Below are 25,308 nucleotides of genomic sequence, written 5' to 3' on the forward strand. Positions count from 1 at the left end.
TATCCTCGCAGAGCTTGTCCTCGCTGGGTGAGATCGCCGCACCGCTTGCTTGCAGACCGCATCACGTCGCTGCGAGTATTGTCGCAGAGCCATCGCATCGAGGGGCCACGAGAGGAGAAGATCGACGCTGCGCCGCACATCGACGCTGCACCTGAGATCATCGCCGTCCCGAAGATCATCGCAGCTTGCCTTTGCGAGACGCTCCCTACGGAACCTACGCACCTGAATCCATACAAGGTATCGCCTCCCTCCCCATACAGATCGGATTTGTCGCAATACGCCTGCTGCGTCCAGCGGGGCTGTCGCATCACCTCCCTAGGGTCTCAGGAGTGACGCATCGCTTGTTTTCCACCGCACCAGTTTCTGTTTTGGAACTTTGTCGCATCTAAAGGTACTGTTGACTAAACGTGACGCAACTGTGAACTATTTTCATGCAAGTGTGGATTATTTTAACGCAACCTTAAGAACTCTTTCGAAACCATAATCTTGAACTGTGTGTGTTGGATTTATTTTTTCGTTTTGGTCTTGTCTAGTTTAGATTAAATACTTCTATTTTTCCAAACTGTGGAGCCAGTTTGTGGTGTATTCACTGTGTTACTGTGCGTGTTGGTACAAATACTTAGCACATTGCCTTTGATAAGCCTGTCTGCTCGTGCCAAGCTACCAAGTGGGTGAGCAGGGGTTATCTAAAGAGTGGGTCCTCCTTACCCTGACTAGAAGCAAGGGTCCCTATTTGGACAGTGGTACCTACCTCTGCCAACTAGAGACCCCCAGTTCAACAATTAGTCATTGGGAACATTTTGCCCATTAGTTAGGGCAAAATGTTTGGGAGAGTTTGGGAGGCATCACCATCCACTGGCTAGTGAACTGAACACATGTAGCACTTCATCCTCAGCTCCTCAGATTACTTTATGGACTTGTGGCAGAACAGAAGAGGACTGGACCTGAAGTCTGTAACGTGTATGGAGACCGGAAGGCCTTGTACCGTGCTGCTTGTACGCAAGACTCCAAGAGTCAGCTGGCTGATCCCCTGTGAGTCTACAGGGATATAAAAGGCTGCAAATTAGATATTTCTGAGGTGATCAGTGTACCAGTTTCACCTGGAACTGAACTGGAACTTGATGCTTGTCTTTACTGAAGTGTATCCTGGTCTATAAGTGTTTTCCTTGAGATACAAAGAGCCTTAGCAGTGGATAAGAGGAACTGCCACAGAAAGTCTGAAAACTTGGGATTTAGAAAAATGTTGGACAAGATCAGCAGGATCTCTTGCCGAACGTGTCTAATTTTAGAAGGACTCAGTCAGATACAGCTTCAGGCTTGCCTTGCTGAACAAGTTTGAGCTCTGAAAAAAGAGATTAAGGGGCCTATTTACAGTTTGGTGGATAGGGTAGTCCATTACAATGGTGACGTAGTACCCTCTCCACCAAACTCTCAGTCCACCCTCCCAATTTAGAGGTATGTTGAGAGGTAGTTGTATGCTAACTAAATAAAATGTACTCCATCCTGTGAAAACCTTCCTCCTACGATCAAAATGAGAAGGGGATGTTGGAGGTAAGTCATCTGACCACCTGCCCTCTTTAGAGTGGGCACCTGGAAGGCTTTTGTTTCACTGTCTGACTCTGTCAGTTATATCCTGGAGATGAGGAATAGTAAAAATAGAAAAATAGCCCCTGCACCTTGGAGAAAACTCTAATTAGCTTTTTATTTATTTAAAAATAAACTCCCACTTTCGGCATACTGATGTTGGAAAATAAAAAGATTTTGGAAAGTTTGATGACTCGCTGTTATGTTTGATTGAGCCATCCTTAAACAATTCTTACATCAACAGTAACCACAATGACAGTGGTTTGTGCAATGTATACAGAACATCCTTGGGCTAAACTTGTTAGGCAGAGTAAATACAGGACGATGGACATAAAGTCATACACCACTCTGCCTGCTTTTAATCTGCCTGCCAAACCCTAATGAGGCCTTAAGTATGAAGGTAGAAATCATGATTGAGTGAAGACATGAAAAGTATCCGCTCGAGAAGGGAGCTTTGGCAGCCACGAAAGATGAATTTTTCCACTCTGATCCCTTTCCTGCCAAAGCTAACTGCTTAGATGGTACCCCTCAAGTGGCTATCCAGATTCAAGGGGATGTTGTGAGATGAAGCCTTATAACTAACCTTTAAGAAGGTTTTCAACTTCCATAAAAAAGACTACGTCAGAAGGTAAAAGCTTTGATCAGAACAACTTACTTGGTGTATCTGAACTATGCTCCATCTATGAAAAGTTTCAGCTCTCCCTCCATCATCTCCTTGTGTTTGCTATGCTCTGTCACTGCCAGAGTGAAATTGTGCCCAAGTTCAGATTAACCATGAATAGTGGGTTCGGATTGGTGCTTTACTTTTTTGTTGTTCATTTTTGACCTATAATAAAAAAATGCATAATTCTGGTCCCCTTTTTAGGATTTTTCTCATTTTAATGTTATTTTCTCTTCTTGTGTCTGAATTTATTCTGAAATTGTGCATGGGATTATAGTTGAACTGTGTTTTAACTCTTTGACTGTTTAGTGCTGGTAAATACGTGATGCATTTACCTAAATTAAGCTTGACTTTTCTGAGACATAGCTACCAGGGGTTGAGCCTAGGACCAAATGATTTAAACTGGGTGTTTGACCAGACAGGATTTTGGCCCATATAGCTTGGGCAGGACTGAGCTAACAACGCATTTTCTTAAAATGGCATTAAGGACTTGTCTAGGCCATTGTGTTGGTTGGGGAGGTGATATGTTTTTATTTACAGCAGTGGTGTGGTATTTTTGCAAATATACTTTTTCTAACTGCGTTTTGTCTTTACATCTTTCTCCATAGCTCGCCTTTATCATTAGGATGTTCTTAATTTCTCTCACTTATATACACCCCACCCCCATTACATATACACTGGTAGCCCTGAGCAGTGTGTTTTTTCACTCAGTTCGCCAAGGCTATTTTCCAATCAGAAGCGTACAATGCCATTTCATCAGGAAAACCCTGATGGCGAGGGAAGGAAGAAAATAATGACACACCCTGGTAGAAATCTCCCAGAGTAAGGAGATCCTTAATTTTTTTGTTTTTCCCACTCCCACTTCGGGAGCATGTTCGGGAGCATGTTTTTGAAAACAAAAAGAATTAACGGTTTGTGAAAGGCTGTCAAAACAGTTGATAACCATCCCCCAAATATTTTCCTTTCAACATACGCAGATCACTGCTGAGTAACAGTCATCTCTAAATAGGATGGATACCTACCTTCAGGGTGCAGATATCCATTTCCAAACTGATGGACGGATGCCCATCCTTCAGAGTCTAAATCAGACTCCAAGTCTTTTCAAAACTGCATGAATTATTCCAGGTAGCAAGATCCACCCTGGGGTGCTCTGCAGGATTTATGATGTGCTAGTTTAACTGATTACCCAAACATCTGTAGGTCACATGTTAAAATTTCGGAGGTCTGACTTAACTGTTCATCTTTTTGTGGCCAGTAATTGTATGAGTTGGGCAACAAAAGCCATTTTAGCCATTGTAGGTCTGATGTGTGCAGACATTGGGGCACCTCTGTTGCATACCCGAAGGTCGTGTGCAGTTGGCATCAGATGTCCATGGATAGTGAGACATAGGGTCGGGCCAAATACCAGGCCCTGTAGCACACCCCGTAGCATGCAGCCAAAGGTCATGCATAGTGATGTTTAGTTGCCAACAGCGGCTTGAGAATAAGGTCTATTTAGACAATATTTCATGCAGGTAGGTTTAGGATCTTCCCATGAGTTATACTCTGCAGCCAATGGCTTTTTTTTTTTGATTTGTCCTCATACGCCAATAAATCTTACCAGAGCGAGGTTAAATTTGTCTACTGAAACCAGCGCAAGCTCACACATTTAATGGTTTGCACTTTAAACAGAACCTCTCGTGCTTTGTTTGTTCTTTATTTCTATCTATGGACCTCAGAACTGACCGAGAGGTGAAGTAATTCCATGTAGAGGCACAATCATTGGACAAACATACCCCTAAAAACAACATGGCATTATCATCTCTCTGTCCATTTGTGACATGGAATCCAAAAAGCTTTTTTCTTGTTTTTTCCTTTTCGTGTAGCCATATCTAATTTCATTACATATTTCAAAGAATTTAACCAGTCTAAATAAACCAGAGGGGTACATTTAATCCAACATTTACAAATTTCTCTACGCGCTAGTAAAATGAGATAAAAACTAAGCTTATTAATATCAAATGACAACAGGTTGTAATTTGGGAAGATGCCGAAGAATATTAAAAGACTGCTCACCTGAGTTTCGAACCCAAATATTTCTTCCATACCTTTCCTTACCAAATCCCAAAATTTCTGTAGACTAGGGCAGCTTCCAAATATATGTACATCATCAGCTTTTTCCCTCCGACATTTTGGACAGACAGGGATTGTGCCTTTTGCTAACTTTGATAATTTGAGAGGAGACCCGTATACTCTGTGGAGAGAGAACAGATGATTCCTCCTTAAATTGGCAGCTTGAACTGTACAATATAATAGCTCAAAAGATACTTGCCATATATCTTCTAAGTTTGCGCTTGGCAAGCACTCACCCCACAGTTGTACTGGTAGCATAAAATCCCTGGGGTAGTTTATCAAAATGAGGGAAGAGGAATGGCTGTCCTATCTGTTCCCCAGAACTCAGTAGATTTCATCAAAATGGATAGGACACTTGTAACCACTTTTTCCAAGAGATAAATTGAAAAACCCTCATAAACGTTGTGTATCTCGAGAAGCGGTATATCTTATTCTCCGCCCCACACAAACGTTATGGCAACAGTCATTGGGTTTATTCAATCAGTGTCTTGCCAGCCTCACCCGAGGCAATCTCTGGTTTTATCGTGGCAGTATCCAGAGAAAGTTGGAGTCACCCCAATGAAACTGAAAAAATGAGTAAAATAGTTTCCAGACGATAATGTGCTTTATTTAAATCGCTGGACCACTAATTAAAAGTGTAGTGGGTATGCTCTGGGGATAGTTAGGAATCCTTAGCATAGGTCATATATTGGACAGAAAAAATGTCAACATGTTTCTGCTCTCTTGGCCCGTGGGTCTAAGAGCATTCGTCAGGACATATAACAAAAAACATACACAGTAAAAGGTTGCTGTCACTATTTGTGACATAAATGGGTCAATACAACATGATAGTCTTACCCATGAAGGTTCTTAATAGTCACCTAAAGGATTAGAAAAGAAATGGGGTAACTAGTGGCATTTTAACAAAATTCATGTTAAAAACGTGGTCTAAAAAACATGCATTATGTTTATCCAAAAGTGATACGCTCTTTTTTAGAGACATTATGTGCAAGTTGTGAGGAAACAAACAACAGTGGTGACATCATGGCGAGTTAAATAAGGGATAACGATATTCAGAGACTGATGTGTCTGTAGTATGCAAAGCACAGAAGGTTGTATAGTTGGTGACTTATATAGTTCATAAATCATACCTCTATGTTAGGTGTACACAGATTGAACCTGGATAGAGAAAACGGAGGTAATATGAAATACTACTCTCACGAATTATATGGTGCTCAGTTACCTCAGAAGAGGTCTTACCTTTAAGTAATTTTTACCAGGTCCCGTCAGGAGGTACGGACTTTAGTCCCAGGCTATAAAGACATCAGAGAAGGATTTTATAAAGTCGATGTCTGCCGGTGACTATTAGGCAGCAAGCGGTAAGGAAAACACTCACCCACGTTGGAAGCGTGTTCCGCGTCTTGTGCTGGCTCTGCCTCCTGGACCCTAGGAGCACGCTTCCAATGGCGTTTTCTGCATTACTGGCCATAGAAATAGAAAGAGGGCTGTGTTTACGAGGACAGGTTTAAACTCTAAAATAACGGGTTTACTTTCCTTCAGATACACTCATTTCTATTTTGGCGTTGATGACAAAGGTTTTATATAATTATCACAACGCTAACAACGAAATTTAAAAAATCGGCAAAAAACTCTAATGCTGGGCTTGCCCCTATGTAGCAATGGCTTGTATTACAGAAAAAAGTAAAATCAATGTGCAAAATGATGCCATGAGATGTCATCGTTCAAACCATACTGATTAGTTTTGAGGCGATCCACCCAACGTTGTTCTTTTTCATATAGTACCTTTTCAGCATTGGGTGTCGCTTCTGATATTTTTTCTATGACTGTCCATCTCAAGTCCTCGATGCTATGTTTTTGCTCAATGAAATGGGAACAGAGTTTTGTTGTATTCTTTTGAAGGCGAATATTACTTTTGTGTTCCCCTATCCACAATTTCACCTTTCTGCAAGTCATCCCAATGTATTTCTTTTCACATGGACAGGTGACCATATAGATCACATGGGATGTATTGCAGTTGCTGTGTTGTCTCTGTGTCCAATTAAGTGTAGGGGAAAGTTGCAGTGTTTTTGAGCCGGTGGTTGATTTACAAGCCAAACATGAACCACATGGGTAATGTCCTGTTACTGGAACCATGTGGGCATTTCTGATTGGTTTTGCCAAGATTGTTTGTCTGGGGCGAGTATGGACCAACAGGTCACGTAAGTTCTTAGTTCGTTTATTTGCAAAGCGTGGTTTTGGCCAGTTGAATCTTCCTGTATTCACGATATGCCAATTTTTCTGAATGATCTTGTTCACTTGGTATGATGCTGGGCCAAACGTAGTCACACAAGTCATGAGATCCTCATTTTCTCTTTTTTCGAATGTTGTGAGAAGGTTTTCTCTTGGTTGGTTCATGGCTCTTTTTTGGCACTTCCTTATGGTTGATGCTTTGTACTCCCTTTGCTGCAGTCTGATGCTAAGTTCATTCGATTGCATCTGATAATCACTTTTTAGACTGCAATTCCTTTTGAGGCGCAGAAACTGACTATATGGTAGATTGTCTCTTAGCGGTTGGGGATGGTAACTTTTGTAAGACAATAAGCTGTTCTTGGCAGTGGGTTTTCTGAATGTTTTTGTCTCAATTTTGTTTTCCTTTGAATATATAGTCAGATCTAAAAAGTCAATGCTTTCTTTGTCAGCTATATACGTAAATCGGAGCCAAGGATCACGTGTATTGAGCCATTCCACAAATGTTTTTAAATCTTGATTATTTTGCCAAATTAGGAGAACGTCATCAATATAACGTTTCCAGTAGAGTATACTGGAAACGTAAGGGTTGGTTTGTGTCAGTACGTGATTGGTTTCAAAATTACTCACATACAGACCTGCCACCGAGGGGGCAAAAGCACTCCCCATTGAAGTGCCGTGGCTCTGTAAGAACAGCTGGTCTTCAAATTCAAAATAAATTTCAGTGAGTGCCATGCGGCAACATTCCAGGACAAAATGTCTTGGTGTCCTAAAATCCCAGTTTTCCATGAAGAGAACGTCTTCTAACATTTCTAGCGTCTCTTTTTGGGGTTGGCTAGTGTACAGGGATTCAACATCCAATCCCACTAGGAGCATCGTTGTGGGGTCAAAAGTTTGTTCTTTAAGTTGGTTTAACAGATCTCTGGTATCTTGTAGGTAGGTAGATGTTTTTTTGACCAGTGGTTGAAGGAATTGGTCTGCAAATTTAGAGAGGGGTTCCAGCACTGATCCTATGCCCGAAACGATTGGGCGGCCCGGTGGTGGGGTTCTGTTTTTATGTGTTTTGGGTAAGGAGTAGAAGTAGGGGGTTTTTGGATTGTCTGTTAGTAAGAAATCTGCTTCTTTTTTGCTTACCCAACCATTTGTTTCGGCTTCATACACCATCATAGCAATAGTCGTTTTTAATCTTGGTGTAGGGTCCGTATCGATTCTGGTATAGAATTTATCATCCGCCAGTAGTTCCAGGCATTGGGCTCGATAGCCTTCTTTTCCAAGAATGACTACTCCTCCACCCTTATCTGCGGGTTTGATGACGATGTTTGTGTTTGTTTGTAGTTCTTCCAAAGCTTTTCTTTCTAATCTAGTTAGATTTTGAAAGGGTTTTTTAACATTGTTAGCCATGTTGTCAATGCCAGTAAGGATAGCCTGTTCGAAGGTAAGTATTTCTACTGGTACCGTGTTGATTGGTGGAGTGAAGTTCGACTTCTTGCGGAGATTAGTGCCTCCAAGATCAGTAAATGGTGCAGATTCAGAAAAGTATGCTTTCAGTTTGAGTGAGCGACAGAATTCTGATAATTCACATTTAAGTCTGAAGAGGTCGAGGTTAGGAGTAGGGACATATCCAAGTCCTTTGTTAAGGACATTTTCCTGTTCTTTTGATAGAGTCACTGAACTCAGATTCACTATTAATGACTCGTTTTGCTGGTTCCTGGCTTGGATGATGTCATGCTCCTTGTTTGGACATTCGGCTGTTGGTCTTGCCATGATACGTTTCTTCTCCTTCCTCTTTGGTTCTGGCCCCTCAATAAAAAAGGATCCTGATTCTGATTATTGATCCCCTGAGATGGTATGCCCATAAAGTTCTGCATTTGCTGGGACCCTTGATTGTACGGATTCATCCATCCAGTATATGGTTGCATATATGGTTGGAAAAATGGCATGGGTGGACCCATGAAGTGTTGTCTTGGCCATCTATTGCCTCTTCTCTGTGGTCGAGATCGGAAGTGGCCTCTACCTCGTCTGTGGCCCGAATCTTCAGACCCTGTGTCTGAACCTGCAGAAGAGTCCCAACCGTCGGAGTCATTATCTGTTTTTGAGTCAGTTGGTTTATAATCAGTTTTCGTGTAGGGATGCATTTTTTCATGACTGAACTTTTTTATGTCTTTGCTTAACTTCTGTAGTTTGTTTTGCATCAAGAAATCCTCACTGTCTGATATCTCTTTATTTAAGTCCTCTAGTCTTTTTTTGTAGACTGCTGGTTGTATGCCTTTTTTCAGTTCGGCTTCACAGGCTTGAATCTCTGTTAGTAGGGCTTCTGATAGTCTCTTGGCAGTTTTTACTATTAACACCAGATAGTCAAGGGTGCATTTCCAAGAGATTGCGGACCAGTCGCGCCTAAAAGCCAAATCATGGAGAAAAATTCTTGGTGCATTGGTAATCCAAAGACCTCGAGGCGCTATTTTTGCGCGTAAATATTCTGTCATGATAATTCCGTGAATGGCGACCCTTATTTGTTCCTGCTTTTTTGCTGTAAGACTGTCCCAATCATAGGTCTGGGCCAGTACTTGGACTAAGTCCGTATTTTGAATTAAGGATTGTGCTGCTAGGATCTCGCTAATATCGCTCCCCGTAAAACTCAAACCACTCATATCTTCCATGTTAAGTTTCCGAAAGGGTGTCTTGTTTTTCTTGACAGAAGTCAGAGACACTTTTCCCGCAGCTGTGCGCTGCTTAATATGAGTAGTTTATCAAAATGAGGGACGAGGAATGGCTGTCCTATCTGTTCCCCAGAACTCAGTAGATTTCATCAAAATGGATAGGACACTTGTAACCACTTTTTCCAAGAGATAAATTGAAAAACCCTCATAAACGTTGTGTATCTCGAGAAGCGGTATATCTTATTCTCCGCCCCACACAAACGTTATGGCAACAGTCATTGGGTTTATTCAATCAGTGTCTTGCCAGCCTCACCCGAGGCAATCTCTGGTTTTATCGTGGCAGTATCCAGAGAAAGTTGGAGTCACCCCAATGAAACTGAAAAAATGAGTAAAATAGTTTCCAGACGATAATGTGCTTTATTTAAATCGCTGGACCACTAATTAAAAGTGTAGTGGGTATGCTCTGGGGATAGTTAGGAATCCTTAGCATAGGTCATATATTGGACAGAAAAAACGTCAACATGTTTCTGCTCTCTTGGCCCGTGGGTCTAAGAGCATTCGTCAGGACATATAACAAAAAACATACACAGTAAAAGGTTGCTGTCACTATTTGTGACGTAAATGGGTCAATACAACATGATAGTCTTACCCATGAAGGTTCTTAATAGTCACCTAAAGGATTAGAAAAGAAATGGGGTAACTAGTGGCATTTTAACAAAATTCATGTTAAAAACGTGGTCTAAAAAACATGCATTATGTTTATCCAAAAGTTATACGCTCTTTTTTAGAGACATTATGTGCAAGTTGTGAGGAAACAAACAACAGTGGTGACATCATGGCGAGTTAAATAAGGGATAACGATATTCAGAGACTGATGTGTCTGTAGTATGCAAAGCACAGAAGGTTGTATAGTTGGTGACTTATATAGTTCATAAATCATACCTCTATGTTAGGTGTACACAGATTGAACCTGGATAGAGAAAACGGAGGTAATATGAAATACTACTCTCACGAATTATATGGTGCTCAGTTACCTCAGAGTAATTTTTACCAGGTCCCGTCAGGAGGTACGGACTTTAATCCCAGGCTATAAAGACATCAGAGAAGGATTTTATAAAGTCGATGTCTGCCGGTGACTATTAGGCAGCGAGCGGTAAGGAAAACACTCACCCGCGTTGGAAGAGTGTTCCGCGTCTTGTGCTGGCTCTGCCTCCTGGACGCTAGGAGCACGCTTCCAATGGCGTTTTCTGCATTACTGGCCATGGAGCTAGAAAGAGGACTGTGTTTACGAGGACAGGTTTAAACTCTAAAATAACGGGTTTACCTTCCTTCAGATACACTCATTTCTATTTTGGCGTTGATGACAAAGGTTTTATATAATTATCACAACGCTAACAACGAAATTGAAAAAATCGGCAAAAAACTCTAATGCTGGGCTTGCCCCTATGTAGCAATGGCTTGTATTACAGAAAAAAGTAAAATCAACGTGCAAAATGATGCCATGAGATGTCATCGTTCAAACCATACTGATTAGTTTTGAGGCAATCCACCCAACGCTGTTCTTTTTCATATAGTACCTTTTCAGCATTGGGTGTCGCTTCTGATATTTTTTCTATGACTGTCCATCTCAAGTCCTCGATGCTATGTTTTTGCTCAATGAAATGGGAACAGAGTTTTGTTGTATTCTTTTGAAGGCGAATAGTACTTTTGTGTTCCCCTATCCGTAATTTCACCTTTCTGCAAGTCATACCAATGTATTTCTTTTCACATGGACAGGTGACCATATAGATCACATGGGATGTATTGCAGTTGCTGTGTTGTCTCTGTGTCCAATTAAGTGTAGGGGAAAGTTGCAGTGTTTTTGAGCTGGTGGTTGATTTACAAGCCAAACATGAACCACATGGGTAATGTCCTGTTACTGGAACCATGTGGGCATTTCTGATTGGTTTTGCCAAGATTGTTTGTCTGGGGCGAGTATGGACCAACAGGTCACGTAAGTTCTTAGTTCGTTTATTTGCAAAGCGTGGTTTTGGCCAGTTGAATCTTCCTGTATTCACGATATGCCAATTTTTCTGAATGATCTTGTTCACTTGGTATGATGCTGGGCCAAACGTAGTCACACAAGTCATGAGATCCTCATTTTCTCTTTTTTCGAATGTTGTGAGAAGGTTTGCTCTTGGTTGGTTCATGGCTCTTTTTTGGCACTTCCTTATGGTTGATGCTTTGTACTCCCTTTGCTGCAGTCTGATGCTAAGTTCATTCGATTGCATCTGATAATCACTTTTTAGACTGCAATTCCTTTTGAGGCGCAGAAACTGACTATATGGTAGATTGTCTCTTAGTGGTTGGGGATGGTAACTTTTGTAAGACAATAAGCTGTTATTGGCAGTGGGTTTTCTGAATGTTTTTGTCTCAATTTTGTTTTCCTTTGAATATATAGTCAGATCTAAAAAGTCAATGCTTTCTTTGTCAGCTATATACGTAAATCGGAGCCAAGGATCACGTGTATTGAGCCATTCCACAAATGTTTTTAAATCTTGATTATTTTGCCAAATTAGGAGAACGTCATCAATATAACGTTTCCAGTAGAGTATACTGGAAACGTAAGGGTTGGTTTGTGTCAGTACGTGATTGGTTTCAAAATTACTCACATACAGACCTGCCACCGAGGGGGCAAAAGCACTCCCCATTGAAGTGCCGTGGCTCTGTAAGAACAGCTGGTCTTCAAATTCAAAATAATTTTCAGTGAGTGCCATGCGGCAACATTCTAGGACAAAATGTCTATATATTCAAAGGAAAACAAAATTGAGACAAAAACATTCAGAAAACCCACTGCCAAGAACAGCTTATTGTCTTACAAAAGTTACCATCCCCAACCGCTAAGATACAATCTACCATATAGTCAGTTTCTGCGCCTCAAAAGGAATTGCAGTCTAAAAAGTGATTATCAGATGCAATCGAATGAACTTAGCATCAGACTGCAGCAAAGGGAGTACAAAGCATCAACCATAAGGAAGTGCCAAAAAAGAGCCATGAACCAACCAAGAGAAAACCTTCTCACAACATTCGAAAAAAGAGAAAATGAGGATCTCATGACTTGTGTGACTACGTTTGGCCCAGCATCATACCAAGTGAACAAGATCATTCAGAAAAATTGGCATATCGTGAATGGAGGAAGATTCAACTGGCCAAAACCACGCTTTGCAAATAAACGAACTAAGAACTTACGTGACCTGTTGGTCCATACTCGCCCCAGACAAACAATCTTGGCAAAACCAATCAGAAATGCCCACATGGTTCCAGTAACAGGACATTACCCATGTGGTTCATGTTTGGCTTGTAAATCAACCACCAGCTCAAAAACACTGCAACTTTCCCCTACACTTAATTGGACACAGAGACAACACAGCAACTGCAATACATCCCATGTGATCTATATGGTCACCTGTCCATGTGAAAAGAAATACATTGGTATGACTTGCAGAAAGGTGAAATTACGGATAGGGGAACACAAAAGTAATATTCGCCTTCAAAAGAATACAACAAAACTCTGTTCCCATTTCATTGAGCAAAAACATAGCATCGAGGACTTGAGATGGACAGTCATAGAAAAAATATCAGAAGCGACACCCAATGCTGAAAAGGTACTATATGAAAAAGAACAACGTTGGGTGGATCGCCTCAAAACTAATCAGTATGGTTTGAACAATGACATCTCATGGCATCATTTTGCACGTTGATTTTACTTTTTTCTGTAATACAAGCCATTGCTACATAGGGGCAAGCCCAGCATTAGAGTTTTTTGCCGATTTTTTCAATTTCGTTGTTAGCGTTGTGATAATTATATAAAACCTTTGTCATCAACGCCAAAATAGAAATGAGTGTATCTGAAGGAAGGTAAACCCGTTATTTTAGAGTTTAAACCTGTCCTCGTAAAAACACAGTCCTCTTTCTAGCTCTATGGCCAGTAATGCAGAAAACGCCATTGGAAGCGTGCTCCTAGCGTCCAGGAGGCAGAGCCAGCACAAGACGCGGAACACGCTTCCAACGCCGGTGAGTGTTTTCCTTACCGCTCGCTGCCTAATAGTCACCGGCAGACTTCGACTTTATAAAATCCTTCTCTGATGTCTTTATAGCCTGGGACTAAAGTCCGTACCTCCTGACGGGACCTGGTAAAAATTACTTAAAGGTAAGACCTCTTCTGAGGTAACTGAGCACCATATAATTCGTGAGAGTAGTATTTCATATTACCTCCGTTTTCTCTATCTAGGTTCAATCTGTGTACACCTAACATAGAGGTATGATTTATGAACTATATAAGTCACCAACTATACAACCTTCTGTGCTTTGCATACTACAGACACATCAGTCTCTGAATATCGTTATCCCTTATTTAACTCGCTATGATGTCACCACTGTTGTTTGTTTCCTCACAACTTGCACATAATGTCTCTAAAAAAGAGCGTATAACTTTTGGATAAACATAATGCATGTTTTTTAGACCACGTTTTTAACATGAATTTTGTTAAAATGCCACTAGTTACCTCATTTCTTTTCTAATCCTTTAGGTGACTATTAAGAACCTTCATGGGTAAGACTATCATGTTGTATTGACCCATTTACGTCACAAATATTGACAGCAACCTTTTACTGTGTATTTTTTTTGTTATATGTCCTGACGAATGCTCTTAAACCCACGGGCCAAGAGAGCAGAAACATGTTGACGTTTTTTCTGTCCAATATATGACCTATGCTAAGGATTCCTAACTATCCCCAGAGCGTACCCACTACACTTTTAATTAGTGGTCCAGCGATTTAAATAAAGCACATTATCGTCTGGAAACTATTTTACTCATTTTTTCAGTTTCATTGGGGTGACTCCAACTTTCTCTGGATACTGCCACGATAAAACCAGAGATTGCCTCGGGTGAGGCTGGCAAGACACTGATTGAATAAACCCAATGACTGTTGCCATAACGTTTGTGTGGGGCGGAGAATAAGATATACCGCTTCTCGAGATACACAACGTTTATGAGGGTTTTTCAATTTATCTCTTGGAAAAAGTGGTTACAAGTGTCCTATCCATTTTGATGAAATCTAGCATAAAATCCCCGTCTGCCAGCTCTATCAAGAGCCAGTATAGTGTTGCGACTTCTTTTTTATTTTGTTGTGCAGATCTTAACAGGTTCTCGAACTCATTAGTACTACCAACCACAACCACTTGCGACCAGCTTTTAATCTGCAAATATTTAAATTTCGCTATTTGATTGTCCGTATTCAATCCTAGATCTTCGCAGGATATCAAAGATCCCTCTGGCATAAGTTGTTCCCAGAGATTTACACCAGCCTGTTTTAGCTGGGTAGCTAATGAGTCTTTTGTCCACTCCGGTGAGCTAGGTGTGTCCCATATAGGCGCCTTAGCGCTATAATAGCTGATTTTTAAAAGCTTTCTAATTGTGCTCCATGTAGTCGCCAAATCTCTTAATGTTTTTAATCAAATCTTTTTGAAGTAGCGAGGGTCTCCAAATTGATATAAATAAGCATGTTCTGCTCCTTTTAAATCCTGCAACATTTCTCTGTACATTATACCTATATCTGAGAAATTGGGCTCATCCAACAGCATCTTACCAGCCTTCATTAAAAAGATCCATGCATAAGTATATCCAGTGCGGTCAAGCCGCCCTTATTTTTCCTCCTTCGGAGCTTCTTCCAGGAGATTCTCGTCTCTTTTGAAGCCCATATGAATGAATTAATTTTTGAGTGAATTTTCTTCAGACTTTCTTCTTTGAATGCTAACGGTGTATTTTGGAAGATAAAAATCAATTAAGATAAGAGCATCATTTTTACTAAATTCACCCTGCCTATCAATGTTTTTTTTTAAACAGATTTTATTGATAGATCACAGAGAAATGGCGGAGCTCTGTTACCCAGAGACTACTGCTAATCATGCACATATATATAACGCATTACAATCCATCATGTCTTTTACATCAAAAACTATAAAATGAATGTAATTAACCACCCTCCCTCTGCCCCCCCCAACATCCCCCCAAACCCCAGCCCTCCAGGTTCTCTCCCCCCGCACGGTTCCATACAATGTCTGCAATTTGTGTACACACAGCCACCGGCACAGCACGCTCAAACATCCAATACCGGGTCCTGTTCTGGCGGAGGCTCGAACCAAATGCCCCTGAAATCATCCCAACGTTTCCAGATTTTATAATGTTTCCGAGGGCAGCCCAGGGCAAGAAATATGGGCTTCTCTATCCCCATACAAAAATCCAGCCCCCTCTTCCATGCCCCCAATGTCGGGGCCCTCAGGTCCTTCCATGCCTGCGCTGGATCACTGACACAACATCGACAGTCAAAATATCGAGAGGACAAAATATTGAGGTAAAAATATTGACTGCAAAAATATCGACTTTCTATCTTCAAACAGGTAAGTACAAAAATATTGACTCCAAAATATCGAGTGTAAAAAATATAGACTGTCAAAATATCGATTTTTTTAAATGCCTTAAAAGTAAATAAAAAGTAATATAATAATAAATTAAATTAATTTAAACATATTTAAAATATTTAAATAAACGTAAAATTGAGAAATAATTCATGTAACTAAAAAAATGTTTTATATTTTAAATACATATATATATATATATATATACATATTATTTGCAAAACATATACAATATTTTTACTGTAGGATAGCGAAAGGGTTAAATTTACTGTAACGACTCCAGTGAGTGCAACAGTAGGGAAAGCATTGGATAGCATAGGGGTAAAAATTTACTATTCCCACTCCAGCGAGTGCAACAGTAGGGAAAGCGTTAGTTAGCGTAGGGCTAAAAATTACTATTCCCACTCCAGGGAGTGCAACAGTAGGTAAAGTGTTGGATAGCGTAGGTGTAAAAATTACTATTCCCACTCGAGAGAGTGATATAGTAGGGAAAGTATTGGATAGTGTAGCAGTAAAAATTACTATTCCTACTCAGAAGAGTGCAACAGTAGGAAAAGCGTTGGATAGCGTAGGGATAAAAATTACAATTCCCACTCCAGTGAGTGCAACAGTAGGGAAAGCGTTGGATAGCGTAGAGGTTAAAATTACTATTCTCACTCCAGGGAGCGCAACAGGAAGGAAAGCGTTGGATAGCGTAGAGGTAAAAATTACTATTCCCACTCCAGATAGCATAGGGGTAAAAATGACTATTCCCACTCCAGTGAGTGCCACAGTAGGGAAAACATTAGATAGCGTAGGGGAAAAAATTACTATTACCACTCCAGAGAGTGCAAACAGTAGGGAAAGCGTTTGATAGCGTAGGGGTAAAAATTACTATTCCCACTCCAGCGAGTGCTACGGTAGGAAAAAGATTGGATAGCGTAGGGGTAAAAATTACTATTACCACTCCAGAGAGTGCAACTGTAGGAAAAGCGTTGTTTAGTGCAGTGTTTTAAATTAGTATTCCAACTCCAGTGAGTGTAACAGTAGGGTAAGCGTTGGATAGCGTAGGGATAAAAATTACTATTCCAACTCCAGAGAGTGCAACAGTAGCGAAAACATTGGATAGCGTAAGGATAAGAATTACTATTACCACTCCAGAGAGTGCAACAGTAGGGAAAGCGTTGGATAGCGTAGGGATAAAAATGACGATTCCCACTCCAGTGAGTGCAACAGTAGGGACAGCGTTGGATAGTGTATGGGTTTAAATTACTATTCCAACTCCAGTGAGTGTAACAGTAGGGTAAGGGTTAGATAGCGTAGGGGTAAAAATTACTATTCCCACTCCAAAGAGTTGAACAGTAGGGAAAGCGTTGCATAGCGTAGGGGTAAACATTACTATTCCCACTCCAGTGAGTGCAATAGTAGGGAAAGGGTTGAATAGTGTAGGGGTAAAAATTACTATTCCAACTCCAGTGAGTGCAACAGTAGGGAAAGCGTTGGATAGAGTAGGGAAAAATTACTATTCCAACTACAGTGAGTGCAATAGTAGGGCAAGTAAATATTTCTTTTTTAAATATAAATAATATAAATAGTAACACCAATTACAAATTAATTCAAATATTTTACAATTGTGTTAAATATATCAAATAATCAATTTAAAATACAAATAAAAATTATTTAATAATAAAAATTACCTACTAATACTAATTATTTACCTATTAATAATAAAATAATTAACAATTTGAAAGTATTTTGAAAAATTAACGCAATAAATTTTTTATTCATAAATGTAATTACTTACAATTAAATTACTTCACAAGCTATTCCCCTAAAAACACTCAACCCACTACAGAAATTAATCTACTAGAAGTAACATAATTATCAAATAATCAATTACAATAAATTACAAAATATATTTTAATTAATTAAAAATTAATAAATAATTTACAATTAATTTTAAATAAATACCAATAATTAAAATACCATATTTAAATAATTATAATGAAATTACTTCCAACCCTATTCCCCTATAAACCCACAACCAGCTACAGAAAATAAATTACTAAAATTCACATATTTATCAATTATTCTATTAAATTTAATTAACAATTATATTTTATTTATTTGCCAATCAATAATTAATTACCAATTAAGTTTAAATAAATACCCACAAATTAAATTACATATTTATTAATTATAATAACATTACTTCCCACCCTATTCCCCTATAAACTCACAACCCGCTACAGAATTTGTTTTAATAACATTAACATATTTATCAATTAATCAATTAAAAATATTTACCAATTATTTTTTAATTAATTACCAATTAATAATAATTTAACAATTAATTGTAAATAAATACCAATAAATAAAAAAACATATTTAATTAATTATAATTAAATTACTTCCCACCCTGCTCCCCTATAAACCCACAACCCACTTCAATAAATAAATTACTAAAAATAAAATATTTATCAATTAATTAATTAAAATTAATTAGCAATTATATTTTAATTAATTACTAATTAATAATAATTTAACAATTCATTCTAAATAAATACCAATAAATAAAATAACATATTTAATTAATAATAATTAAATTACTTCCCACCCTATTCCCCTATAAACCCACAACCCGCTACAGAATTATATTACACAAAAATTAAATATTAATATTAACTTATCTTAAATTCGATATTTTTGTTTTCTATATTCTGTCTAGTCGATATTATGTCCATTCTATATTTTTGATTCGATATTATTGCTATTCTAGTCGATATTTTTGTAGTCTATATTATGTCTAGTCGATATTATGTCTATTCTATATTTTTAACTCAATATTATGTCTAGTCGAAATTAAAAACTCGATATTTTGACTAGTTACCATCCAACACATGCAACAGTCCCAGGCGTGGCGTGCGGGGGAGCACTCATCCAAGGACCTCATCTAAACCATTCCAAACCCCATTCCAGAACCTGTCTAAGTGGCCACAACTGCACACCATATGAAAGAAAGTGCCCTCTTCACATCCACACCTAGTACAGATCGGGGATACAATGAGGCCCGCCTGCCACAGCCTCCGCCAAGTGAAATATACTTTCTTCAGTCAAGGTCTGCCACCACCCCATTTGCCGCAGGGCTTACCTCCAAACATCGAATACTACCTGCGTCACTGACAGCAGTGTCCTGCGCCTCTGCGTCGCGTACAGCAATGTATAGAGTGTGTGGGGCTCCATAAGGAACCGCTCCAGCGCATAGGCCGGGTCTCCCCTGTCCCCGTACCACCATTCATTTAGTACAAGGAGATGCGTGAGCGAACATCGGAGGTCGCCAAACCCCCAACGTACGTTGATCGAAAGCACGTGCGTAGTGCCACGCGGATCACACCACCCACCCATAGGAATTGTCCCAGAATCGAGTCCGCTTGCTTAAACCAGGAGGGTGAGATAGGATAAGGATGGTTTTGCAACTGATAGAGTAGTCTAGGCAGGGCCACCATTTTAAAGATGGCCGATCTACCATAGATTTTCAGCGGCATGCGGGACCATACTTTAATATCCGCCCGGGTGCGCTCCCAAACTGGTGCCACATTGCGCTCCCAGGATACAGCAGAGATCTCGGACAGGAACACCCCAAGGTATTTAATGCCTCCCACTGCGGTCTGGAGGGCTGATGCTTAGTCTCTGACTGTAGGGCCATCCCCCAGCACCCAAAGGGTAGATTTGCACTGTTTAACATACGGGCCCGATGTCTCGCCGAAAACGTGTAGGATGCGCATAAGACGGGGCTCCGACTAATTGAGGTCCGTTAAGAAGAACAGGACATCGTCCGCATAGAGCGCAATTCTGTCTGACCAACCACGCTCCTACTCAAACCCCCGCAGCTGCACATCCACATCCTAGCCCTCAACCCCGGCCGTTCCCCCAACTGCGTCCAAGCCGCTCCTGGACACACCCATGGACCCTTTTCCTGCTACTCCTGCAAGTTCGACGGCACCAAGAACAACTCCTCATCCACGAACACCAAACAGAGATGTGACACCAACCACCTACAATGCATCCTGCTCAACACCCGCTCGGTCCACAGACACGCCATTGACCTCTGGAATCTACTCGACACCATCTCTCCGGACGTCGCCTTCCTAACAGAAACATGGATGAATGCCTCTTCAGCCCCAGACATCACCATTGCCATCCCGGAAGGCTATAGGATCATTCGCAAGGACCGTACCGGCCACACAGGAGGAGGCATCGCTATCGTCCATAAGAAATCCATACGCATCTCAACCAGCTCAGACGTCAATCTCGCCAACTCTGAACACCTTCACTTCCAGATCCACATCGACCCCAAGACCACACTCAGAGGCACCCTCCTTTACAGGCCACCAGGACCCCGCGCACAATTCAGTGAAGACATCACGGACTTCATCACTCCACACGCGCTCCCCTCCGAGGACTACATCCTTTTGGGAGACCTCAACTTTCACCTTGAAAAGAACAACGACCGCAACACCACCACCCTCTTGGACAACCTCGCAAACCTCGGACTTAAACAACTGGTCACCACCCCCACCCACCTCGCAGGTCACACACTCGAGCCTATCTTCACCTCCAGCAAGCATGTTTCCTTCAGCCACACCACAGCTCTCCTTTGGACTAACCACAGCTGCGTTCACTTCACCTACAACAAGCCCACATCCAACAACCACCCCCAACCCACTCTGCAAAGAAACTGGAACAAAATCACCATCGACCAGATCTCCTCGCTTCTTCAAAAGCTCCCCGCCCACTCGTCAAACACAGACCAAGCAGCCACCAACCTCCCCCAATCGTTATCCAACAGCGCCGAAATCCTAGCACCACTGAAAAAACGACAAATCAAACTAGGCAGCAAGAAGGCCTCCTGGTTCAACGATGACCTTAAGAAATCCAAGAAACTCTGTCGCTCCCTCGAGAAGGCCTGGAAAAAAGACCCAACCACCAGCACCAAGGACGCCTTCAAAAACGCCATCCGCATACACCACCAACTAATCCGAAATGCCAAGAAAGCAGCCTTCAAGGACCGTCTAGATAACAACGCCCACAACAGCAAGGAATTATTCAACATCGTCAAGGAATTTACCAACCCCTCTGCCAACTCCAACGACATCACCCCCTCTCAAGCCCTCTGCGACTCCCTAGCCTCATTCTTCCACAACAAAATTGCAGACATCGACAACAGCTTCGACAACCAACCCGGAGACCAACCCACCCAATCCCCTGCAGGACCCCCACCCCCCCTGAACATCCTCATTGACTGGAAGCCAATCTCCACCGAGGACACCATCCGTCTGATGAACTCTATCCACTCAGGATCCCCCACAGACCCTTGCCCTCACCACATCTTTAACAAAGCAGACTCCATTATTGCTCCGCACCTCCGAGACGTCATCAACTGCTCCCTCAACTCCGCAATCTTCCCGGAAAGCTGGAAACATGCCGAACTCAGCGCCCTCCTGAAGATACCCACAGCTGACCCCACCGAACTCAAAAACTATCGCCCTATCTCACTCCTTCCATTCCCGGCCAAAGTCATCGAGAAAGCTCTCAACAACCAGCTCGCCGCATTCCTCGAAACCAACAAATCACTCGACTCCTCACAGTCCGGCTTCCGAGCCAAGCACAGCACCGAAACCGCCCTCATCGCAGCAACAGACGACATTCGAACTCTACTGGACAATGGAGACACAGTCGCCCTCATCCTCCTCGACCTCTCCGCAGCCTTCGACACAGTCTGCCATAGCACCCTTCTACAGCGCCTCAAAAACATCGGAATCCAAGGAAAAGCACTGGAATGGATCACCTCGTTCCTCTCCGGAAGAACCCAGAGAGTCCGCCTTCCACCATTCAAGTCAGAGGCTACTGAAGTCATCTGCGGAGTACCTCAAGGGTCCTCACTCAGTCCCACCCTCTTCAACGTTTACATGAGCCCCCTCGCGACCATCGCACACCAACATAACCTCAACATCATCTCCTACGCCGACGACACTCAACTGATCCTATCACTCACCAGAGACCCTAACACGGCCAAAACCAACCTACACGAAGGAATGAAAGAAGTAGCCGAATGGATGAAGCACAGCCGTCTGAAACTGAACTCAGACAAAACAGAAGTCCTCATCTTAGGTACCTCCCCCTCCGCCTGGGACGACTCCTGGTGGCCAGAGGCCCTTGGAAAAGCACCCATCCCGACGGACCACGCACGGAACCTGGGCGTCATCCTGGATTCCTCACTCTCAATGAACAGACAAGTCAACGCCGTTTCTTCATCCTGCTTCAACATTCTTCGCATGCTCAAAAAAAACATTTCGCTGGATCCCTACCGAAACTAGAAAAACAGTCACCCATGCTCTGGTCACGAGCCGACTGGACTACGGAAACACCCTCTACGCCGGCATCACCGCAAAACTCCAGAAAAAACTACAACGCATCCAGAACGCCTCAGCCAGGCTCATATTAGACATTCCGCGTAAAGAACACATCTCTGATCACCTGAAAAACCTACACTGGCTCCCCGTCAATAAGAGGATCACTTTCCGGCTCCTAACCCACGCACACAAAGCACTCTACGAAATCGGACCCGAATGCCTCAACACACGACTATCCTTCTACACCCCCTCCCGCCAGCTACGATCCTCCAACCAAGCCCTTGCCACTGTTCCTCGCATCAACAAAACCACCATGGGAGGTAGATCCTTCTCCTACCTAGCAGCTAAAACTTGGAACTCACTTCCCACTCACCTCCGCCTTACTCAGAACCACCTAGCATTCAGAAAGCAACTCAAAACGTGGATATTCGACAAGTAACTCCCCACCCTTCTTCAAGCGCCTTGAGACCCTCTGGGTATGTAGCGCGCTATACAAATCTTTTGACTTGACTTGACTTGACATTTCGTAGCCAAGGCGAATAAGTAGGGCGAGAGGGGGCAGCCCTGCCTGGTTCCCCTCCCTATGGTAAAGCTCAGGGACGACACCCCCGCCACACGAACGGAGGCCGCCAAATCCGAGGCGACCCGACAGTAGATCTACAGGCACAATTGTCCAACATCTTACAGCGAGGCCTAGAAGAAAGGTTTCCTGGGGCCTAAAGAATTTTCCTTTCTACAGAACAAAAATCCACGAACACCAATTTTTTATGCTTTACCCAAAATCCATAAGAATGAAACTAATCCACCTGGCAGACCTATTATTTCGGGTTGTGAGTCACTATGGGAGCCAGTTTCTAAATACATTGATTTTTTCCTTAAACCATTCATCTTATCAGTTCCAGCACATCTACAGGACACCACTGCATTCATTAACAGATTAACCAATATTGAGTTCGATCCATCCACACAGTTGCTAGTCACCATGGATGTGGTTGCCTTGTATACCCAGATACCACAAGAGGAAGCACTGGAGGTTCTAACTTATTTTTTAAACACCAGAGAACAACCGGTGAGAGTACCCACAGATTTCATCATTTCACTGGCCAAATTAGCTTTACAAAAGAACTTTTTCACCTTTGGGGCTGATTTTTATTATCAAATTAAAGGGGTGGCGATGGGCTGCCCCTTTGCTCCAGAATTGGCGGTACTTTTTATGTGTCTTTTTGAAGCAAAATTCATTTGTGGCGATAATCCATTTTCTTCATGCATCAACCATTATATGTGTTACATTGACGACGCCTTTTTTATATGGAATGGGACTGAGGAAGAACTTAAGGTTTTCCTTAATTGGTTAAACTGACGCACCAGAGATATCAAGTTTACCATCAGTTCCAATGCACGCCAGATTACGTTCTTGGATGTCAAAGTTTATGCACTTAATGGCACACTGGCAACAACATTATTCAGAAAAGGTACTGATCGAAACCGGGCATTACACTACAAAAGTAATCATCCACACAGCCTCCGTCAAAACCTTCCATTTGGCCAATTCCTCCGAATTAGGCGTAACTGCCCAGTGAAGGAGGAATATTTTGGACATGCTGAAAAGCTATTGGAACGCCTTATGGCTCGGGGATACCCGAAAAAACTTGTTAAAAATGCAATGCGCAGGGCCTGGTGGATGCCGTGTGAAGTTCTTTTGGACAAACAGGTAAAACCGCCTTTGGAAAGACCACATTTTGCCCACTGGCTAATCAACTCAGGAAGAAAATTAACCAGAATTGGCATCTAGTGAGGAATCTAGAAGAGAGCCTATCCCAACCACCTCTGATAGCCTTCAAAAAAGAAAGTAGCATTGGCAATGCTTTGGTTCGAGCTGCTTTACCGACAAAGGAACCAGCTACTCTATGCAATTTACTGGGACTGGCACCAGTCCGTGGCCACCACAAATGTGGAACTTGTGTCTGCTGCGATAAGACCATTGAAGGTGACTTATTTTCCTATAATGGTACACACTGGAAACACACAACATTTACCAACTGCAAAACTAGAAACGTTGTTTATGGGATCCTGTGCCCCTGCCAGAAACTATATGTGGGAAAAACCACTCAGGAAATTCGTCAGCGTGTCAGCCAACACAAATCTAGGATAAGAAGATCTGTGGCCAATGCTCCGCTAGTGGATCACTGGAGTAAAGAGGGTCACACTGAACATGATCTAAAATGGACTGTATTGTGTAAATTGGAAATGGATTGTAGGGGAGGCGATTTGGAAACAAAACTTTGTCAGCGTGAGGCAACTCTCATCTTGAAATTTAACACGGTTGATAACAGATTAAATGAATTATCTGAAATCTCTAGAGCTCTTTGAACCATGTATGCATTAGAACTACAATTCCCACAATCATAGTAGGCATCACATGACTTGCATCGGCCAATGAGCCGCCACGTTATTACCATCCACACGCGGTAGCCGGCTACCGCCTCTGACTGATTGCGCCCCTGGCTTCATGAGCGACCCGTGCAACACGCCTGGCGAGTCTGACTAAAGGTAACCCTCCTCCCATGTTGGGAGTTCTGCTCCCGTTTGATATGTTGGTCCTGGGACACGCTTATTAAACCAACTCCTTTTTGCTTCCAGCCCGCGGTGAACGCGATCGCCCTCGCCTCCCCCTCCTTTCTAATTAATTCCTGCCGCCGAATGCTGCTTCTCTTGGACCTTTAAGCAGCCCGTGCTAATATCCTGGCGTGACTCACTGAAGGTAAGCCCATTCCCGCAAAAGAAGTAATTTATCCGCCTTCTACGCTGTGACCCTACATTAAATATATCCATTCCTTTCTCCAGCCCGCGGTGAATGTTCCCGCTCCTGATCCGTTTTTGAAAATTAAACCCGGGCCGCATGCAACCCTTCTTTTGTGACAGGTAAGACGCTGTCACTGCTGTCTGTGTAAGTGCCCAATAGACTCTCTGGCAGACGTTAGGCTGATTGATATTCTACATGTGCATTCTCTTCTTAGAAATTCCAACCCCTACCAAGCACATCAGTTAAACTCGAACGAGCACTACAAGCCCTCCTGGACCCACGCCTGCGTTTTTAGCGCATGCATGTACTTTAAGACAAACAATCCTTCCCGTATTGAGTTTAATCTGACTGCAGGGAATATCTGTGTCCTCATGTTGTGTTTAATTCTGTGTTCACAGACTTCCTCCACTGTCTGC

The sequence above is a fragment of the Lissotriton vulgaris genome, chromosome 6 (assembly GCF_964263255.1).
Source record: "Lissotriton vulgaris chromosome 6, aLisVul1.2, whole genome shotgun sequence".
In the NCBI taxonomy this organism is placed as follows: domain Eukaryota; kingdom Metazoa; phylum Chordata; class Amphibia; order Caudata; family Salamandridae; genus Lissotriton; species Lissotriton vulgaris.